The sequence below is a fragment of the Sapajus apella genome, unplaced genomic scaffold (assembly GCF_009761245.1).
Source record: "Sapajus apella isolate SASKATOON/1434 unplaced genomic scaffold, GSC_monkey_1.0 scaffold102, whole genome shotgun sequence".
Classification (NCBI taxonomy): domain Eukaryota; kingdom Metazoa; phylum Chordata; class Mammalia; order Primates; family Cebidae; genus Sapajus; species Sapajus apella.
The window spans coordinates 1793589-1801914 of record NW_022437042.1 but is presented as its reverse complement, the minus strand read 5'-3'; positions in this window follow the sequence as shown (position 1 = coordinate 1801914).

The following is an 8326-nucleotide window of genomic DNA, read 5'->3' as shown; positions in this document are numbered from 1 at the left end:
GGTGATCTTTAGGGCCCAACAGCTCTTAGGACACATTGTCATCATTGAGGTCACTATGGTGGCAGAACAGCCTGGTTCTGAAATGAATCTTTTGTCCTGACTGTATCTTCCCATTTCATCTTTAAGTCAGTCAGTTGACATCTATTTATTGAGCACAACTGGGGTAGGAGTTTAGGATAGAGAAAACATCAAAATAAGATATGTTTCCTGGCTTTATGGATATTGAAGACTAGCGGGAGTGATAAGCATTAAATAATTACACCAATAAACAGAGTAACAGAATAGGTGTACTTCTGTGATTTCTGCTCTGAACACTCTTCTTTTTATGTAGTTAAAATATGGAAAGTTATATTTTCCCTATATAACCTATTATATACAGAATATTCCTATGCACAGAATATATTTGCATACGAGGTAGTACTCACAAACCACCTATATGCTTTTTTTTTTTTGTTTGTTTGAGACAGAGTCTTGCTCTGTCACCCAGACTGGAGTGCAGTGGCATGATCTCGGCTCACTGCAACCTCCACCTGCTGGGTTCCAGCAATTTTCCTGCCTCAGCCTCCCAAGTAGCTGGGACTACAGTCATGCACCACCATGCCCGACTAAGTTTTTTTATTTTTAGTAGAGACAGGGTTTTACCATGCTGGCCAGACTGGTCTTGAACTCCTGACCTCATGATCCGCCCACCTTGGCTTCTCAAAGTGCTGAGATTACAGACGCGAGCCACAGTGCCCGGCCCCTATATGCTATTTTATGGGATATTTAAGTTGTTATTAATAGTAATCTTGACTCTGCTATTTTTACCATGTATGCTGATTTTAGAAATTAACCCTTGAGTGAGCTGGAGCTTCATTGTGATAAAGGTCTTAGCAGCTGAGGGAACACAGGTGCTAACAATCAAAGTAACCAAACTACTCTATTTAGTTTGGAGAAGCAGCAAGTCTCACTGCTTCCACTCCTTGCCAACCCCTTTGTAGACTCTGAGAGACTCCGATTGGGTCTTTGCTGAGATCAGGAATAATTGTCTAAAAATATAGCTCTGAAGCAGCAGTTCAGCTTTGCAGGAAAATAAGGTATTAATAGGAATGAGACACTGAAGAGGTATCCTAGGCAGTGGTTCTGATGTAGTTCAGAAATGTTCAACCCCACTCTTCACACAGAGCTGCTCTTTGTTTCATGTCTGATTTCTTCTACTTGAATAATACCCATTCTTGTATTCAGATACAACAATCCAACATTCATTGTCATGATAAAAATGGAAAATGACAGGAATTGATTTTTCATAGCAATTAGTCCTATGTCTGTTTTCTGATTTCTTGAGCACATACAGGCAAAAGAGGCAGGGCAGTAATATGAGACAGAGTGCCTCATGCATTTAATAGGAGATAGTTGTTCTGGCAGTTTTTTCCCTCATTTCAGATTTAATTTTTCCTCATATATAAGAAACATCATCTGCTAAGAACAGATTTTGTATAGTTAAAATAACATCAACAACTTTATCGGGTGTTTTAAAAATCTCTTTTCATGCTTACCATTTGAGGGACTATTTTTCAATCCCATATGTTTTTACTGTACCAAAAGGACCTGATAAGATCAATTACAATAATGTACAGAGTAGCATTTTTGTAAACTATCAAATGTTTTAGGATAATAAGGTACTATTATTCTTCATTCATTTCATAACTATTTATTAAGAGACTACTCTGCGCAATGCACTGCACTAGATGCTTGGAAAAATGCAAAGAACAAGGCAGGAAAATCCAATTTGAGACCTCATAGAGCTTATATTTCAGAGGGAGTGATGGTCAGTAACCCAGAGTATGATAAGTTCTGGAGACTTTGTTCTATCATCTAGATAACTCACCCTTCAAGATGCCATTCAAGCATTATTTCCTTCAACAAGTATTCCTTTCCACCATGGTGTGTGTACATTTGCATCATAGCTCTTATCTCACTATAGTGTGATAGGTCTTGGTTTACCTACCTATCTCCTCTGCTAATACTGTTAGCTCCTGAAAGGCAAGGGACTTTTCCCGTTATCTCCTTAATAGATATAATGTTTGACTTGCACATAGAATGCACTAAATTAATGTTTATAGTAATAGATCAGTTAATGTGATGCATGGTGATTAACCTTGGCTCTGAAATTATGGACTATCAGACAAGCACTGTAAAATAGGAAGTGCTATCCAAGATCATATAGTCTACCTTCCCTTCACATATGAGGAACTTGAGCTCTGCTGATATGCCATACTTTGGGCAGAGCAAATCATTCTGTGTTTTAGTGTTCTCAACTGTAAACTAAAGAGAATTTTAGAGCTGAAAGTTCACAAAGGTTTCCTTATCCAAACATTTCATTTGAGAAGTGAATAAGCTGAGGCCCAGAAAAATGAAGCAGCTTATCTAAAGTTCTACAGTGAGTTAGCAGCAGAACCAAAAGCAGGTCTTCTGGCACCTATAATAATTCTCATTTCACAATCCCATGTTCTTTCTACCTGTAAACCTTAGCATTGTCACAAGATTGCTGTGAAGTTACATAGAAAGAATAGGTATGGATACTGTGGTTAGAGTATAAATTACTGTTACCACTTTCAAAAACACTTTCTTATGGTCTAGTGAAGATGCACATCCTCTACAATGCAATGGCTCAACTCCAAGGAATACTCCTGAGAAGTTCTCGTATATGTAAATAAAGAGGCATGTAACAATATTTAGAGCAGCTTTGGTAATAATAGTAAAAAAAGAAATAGAGGCTGATGTTCAAGACTGATGTCCACTGACAGAAAATAGATAAATAAATTTATGCATAAACATAAGATGAAACATGATGTAGGAAAGAAAACAAATCTCATAAACATAATATTTAGTGAAAAAAGCAATTTCACCTTCAGTGTTAACATCCAGAATGTTTCATATAGTGTAATATTATCTATAGAAAGTTCAGTCTGAGAGATCTTGTCTCTATATAAAAAAAAGTTAGTCAGGCATAGTGGCACACACCTATAATCCCAGCTACTCAGGAGGCTGAGGTGGGAGGATCACTTGAGGCTGGGAGATCGAGGTAGCAGTGAACCATGGTTACAACTCTGCATTCCAGCCTCAGCAACAGAGCAAGCTCCTGTATCAAAAAAAATTATATTAACAAGGATATCCAGGACTTGAACTCAGACCTGGACCAAGCAAACCTAATAGACATTTACAGAACTCTCCACCCGAAATCCGCAGAATATACATTCTTCTCAGCACCACATCACACCTACTCTAAAATTTACCACATAATTGGAAGTAAATCACTCCTCAGCAAATGCAAAAGAACAGAAATCATAACAAACAGTCTCTTAGACCACAGTGCAATCAAATTAGAACTCAGTGATAAGAAACTAACTCAGAACTGCACAACTTCATGGAAACTGAACAACTGACTCTTGAACGTTGACTGGGTAAACAATGAGATGAAGACAGAAATAAAGGTGTTCTTCAAAACCAATGAGAATAAAGACACAACATAGCAAAATCCTGGGACACATTTAAAGCAGTGTCTAGAGGGAAATTCATAGCAATAAATGCCCACATGAGAAGCAAGGAAAGATCTAAAATTGACACCCTATCATCAAAATTGAAAGAGCTAGAGGGGCAAGATAAAAAAAAAAAGGCTAGCAGAAGACAAGAAATAACTAAGATCATACCAGAACTGAAGGAGATAGAGACACAAAAACCCTTCAAAAAATTAATAAATCCAGGAGCTGTTTTTTGGAAAAGATCAACAAAATAGACCACTACCCAGATTAATAAAAAAGAAAAGAGAGAATAATCAAATAGATGCATATAAAACGATAAATGGGATATCACCAACGATTCCACAGAAATACAAACTACCATCCAAGATTACCACAAACAACTCTATGCACATAAACCAGTAAACCTGGAAGAAATGGATAAATTCCTGGACACTTGCACTCTACCAAGCCTAAACCAGGAAGAAGTCAAAACCCTGAATAGACCAAGAACAAGGGCTGAAGTTGGGGCAGCAATTAATAGCCTACCAACCAAAAAAAGCCCAGGTCCAGATGGGTTCACAGCTGAATTCTACCAGACGTACAAAGAGGAGCTGGTACCACTCCTTCTGAAACTATTCCAAACAAATCCAAAAAGAGGGAATCCTCCCCAACTCATTTTATGAGACTAACATCATCCTGATACCAAAACCTGGCAGAGACTCAGCAAGAAAAGAAAACTTCAGGCCAATTTCTATGATGAACAGAGATGCAAAAATCTTCAATAAAGTACTGGAAAACCAATTGCAACAGCACATCAAAAAGCTTATCCATCATGATCAAGTAGGCTTCATCCCGGGGATGCAAGGCTGGTTCAACATATGCAAGTCTAGAAATGTAATCCACTACATAAACAGAACCTAGGACAAAAACCATATGAGTATCTCAATAGATTCAGAGAAGGCCTTCAAGAAAGTTCAGCAGCATTTTATGCTAAAAACTCTCAATAAACTAGGTATCGACAGAACATATCTCAAAATAATGAAAGCTATTTATGACAAACCCACAGCCAATGTCATATTGAATGGGCAAAAATTGGAAGCATTCCCTTTGAAATCTGGCACTAGACAAGGATGCCCTCTCTCACCACTCCTATTCAATATAGTATTGGAAGTTCTAGCCAGAGCAATCAGGCAAGAAAAAGAAATAAAGGCTTATTCAATTAGGAAAGGAGGAAGTCAAGTTGTCTCTATTTGCAGACGGCATGATTGTATATTTAGAAGACCCCATCGTCTCAGCCCAAAATCTCCTGAAACTGATAAGCAACTTCAGCAAAGTCTCAGGATACAAAATCAACGTGCAGAAATCACAAGCATTCCTATATACCAATAACAGACTTAAAGAAAGCCAAATCAAGAACGAACTTCCATTTACAATTGCTACAAAGAGAATATAATACCTAGGAATACAACTAACAAAGGATATAAAGGACCTCTTCAAGGAGAACTACAAACCACTGCTCAAGGAAGTAAGAGAGGACACAAACAGATGGAAAAACATTCCATGTTCATGGTTAGGAAGAATCAATATTGTGAAAATGGCCATACTGCCCAAAGTAATTTATAGATTTAATGCTATCCCTATCAAACTACCAATGATCTTCTTCACAGAACTGGAAAAAACCACCTTAAACTTCATATGGAACCAAGAGAGCCTGCATAGCCAAGACAATCCTAAGCAAAAAGAACAAAGCTGGAGGCATCACGCTACCTGACTTCAAGCTATACTACAAGGCTACAGTAATCAAAACAGCATGGTACTGGTACCAAAACAGAGACATAGACCAATGGAATAGAACAAAGGCCTCGGAGGCAACGCCACACATCTACAGTCATCTGATCTTTGACAAACCTGACAAAAACAAGCAATGGGAAAAAGATTCCCTGTTTAATAAATGGTGTTGGGAAAACTGGCTAGCCATGTGCAGAAGGCAGAAATTGGACTCCTTCCTGACACCTTACACTAAAATTAACTCCAGATGGATTGAAGACTTAAAGACCGAACACCATAAAAATCCTAGAAGAAAACCTAGGCAAAACCATTCAGGACATAGGCATAGGCAAGGACTTCATGGCTAAAACGCCAAAAGCATTGTCAACAAAAGCCAAAGTAGATAAATGGGATCTAATTAAACTCCAGAGCTTCTGCGCAGTAAAAGAAACAATCATTAGAGTGAACTGGCAACCAACAGAATGGGAAAAAATTTTTGCAATCTACCCATCTGACAAAGGACTAATATCCAGAATCTACAAAGAACTAAAACAGATTTACATGAAAAAAAGCAAACAAACCCATTCAAAAGTGGTTGAAGGATTAAACAGACACTTTCCAAAAGAAGACATATATGAGGCCAGCAAACATATGAAAAAATGCTCATCACCACTGGTCATTAGAGAAATGCAAATCAAAACCACATTGAGATACCATCTTATGCTGGTTAGAACAGCGATCATTAAAAAATCTGGAGACAACAGATGCTGGAGAGAATGTGGAGAAATAGGAACAGTTTTATACTGTGGGTGGGAGTGTAAGTTAGTTCAGCCATTGTGGAAGACAGTGTGGCACTTCCTTAAGGACCTAGAAATAGAAATTCCATTTGACCCAGCAATCCCATTATTGGGTATATACCCAAAGGAGTATAAATTGTTCCATTATAAAGACACATGCACACGTATGTTCACTGTGGCACTGTTTACAATAGCAAAGACCTGGAACCAACCCAAGTGCCCATTGATCATAGACTAGACAAGGAAAATGCGGCCCATATACACCATGGAATGCTATGCAGCCATAAAAAAAGATGTGTTCATGTCCTTTGTAGGGACATGGATGAATCTGAAAACCATCATTCTTAGCAAACTGACACAAGAGCAGAATATCAAACACTACATGTTCTCACTCATAGGCAGGTGTTGAACAATGCAACACATGGACACAGGGAGGGGAACATCACACACTGGGGTCTGTTGAGGGGGGCTAGGGGAGGGACAGTGGAGGGTAGGGAGCTGGGGAGGGATAACACGGGGCGAAATGCCAGATATAGGTGACGGGGGGATGGAGGCAGCAAATCACATTGCCACGTGTGTACCTATGCAACAATCCTACATGTTCTGCACATGTACTCCAGAGCCTAAAGTGCAATGTATATGTGTGTGTGTGTGTGTGTGTGTGTGTGTGTGTGTGTGTTTGTAAAGGAACGTGCTTTTGGAAAAATTATTTTAAAATATTATATGTATTATATATATTTAAAAATTTAAAAAGGAAAGTTCAATTATGAGCAAAACTAAGAAATATATGTGATAAAATGATAAATAGCAATAAAGAAATTACAATTACAAAATACTAAAATGTCTGGTGTAATATTCAGCCCAAACCGAATTCCATCATTGTAGAATGAACATCTGAGATAGAACAAATCTGAAAGTTCATTTAAAAAATGTATTATTGCTATACTTCCCTTCCATTATTAAGCAGTTTAATATCCAAATTGTTTTAGTTTTACCTTCAGTACAGGAACAATGATTCTTTTTTAACACTGTTAACTGTTGGATTGCTCCTGTGAACACGGAACCACACACTTATGAAACTAAATAGATGCTCACTGTCAATTGAGGTCAGTACAGAAACAAGCTATTTTTAGGGTGCTTCAATTTTCTTTAGTATTTTCATCTTTGTTATACTCTGTACATTCTCTATTATGTAGAGGGCTGAAGATGATTTGTCATGGATGTAGTTATAAATGATTTTGGATTTTGTCCTCCTTGTGAAACTTAGAGGTGACAATGCTGACTTTTTAAATTCGTCCTCACAAAATACTAAGGCCTCAAATAGGACTTTTCCTTCAAAGGGCTTATTTATGACCTATATGGAATTAGATACTCGAAAGTTAAATTCAATCCTTAAAGATGATGTTGTTTCATGTTGGAAGCACAAAGTACATCAAACAATAAAAAATATTTGAGTTACTATCCAATCTATCTCTACTATTTTCCCTAGAATTATTATATAATTTTTATAAACATTTATTAGCTCAAAAAGTATATAATTTTCTTCATATAGTTATCTAGTAAACACACTCTTTTAAAAATGTTTATACTAACTCAATCTATTTGCCTGTTGTTCATTTTTAAGAAATAGGGTCTTGCTATGTTGCCTAGGTTAGTTTTGAACTCCTGGCCTCAAGTGGTTCTCCTGTCTCAGCCTCTGAGTAGCTAGGATTCTGTGTTTATTTAACTACTTGATGTGCATAGTCATTGTACTTGTACATAAATTTAACAGCTTCCTCAACCATTATTTATTAGTGCAGCATTTTATTCCTGCAATAATAGATGTGCATTTATGCTCCAAGTGATTGAGAATTTTGACATCTAGAGAACACCAAGGTAATTTTCAGCCCAAATATAATCTAGAATACTTACATTTGAAACTGAATATTTTGATATTTTGATATAATAATTCCAAATGCTGTTCTCTGATCATGCACAAGTTCAGGGAAACCGAAATGATGTTGATGTGGGCATTGGCTGTTCAGCTTTCCAAAGACCTAGGCCAAAATCAAAACCAAATAACAGACTTGGCCGGAATACAGAGGCCAAAAGCAGACCTCCATCATCTCCTTGATGGACATTTGGGTTTACAGGTATTATGGCTATACTTTATAATTTGCATATACATAACAGACATTCCATTGTAAGTATCTAATATTTAATAATTAAAAATTTTAACGATCTGTAGGTATTTTGAAAAATAAGAATATCCTATGATGGTAA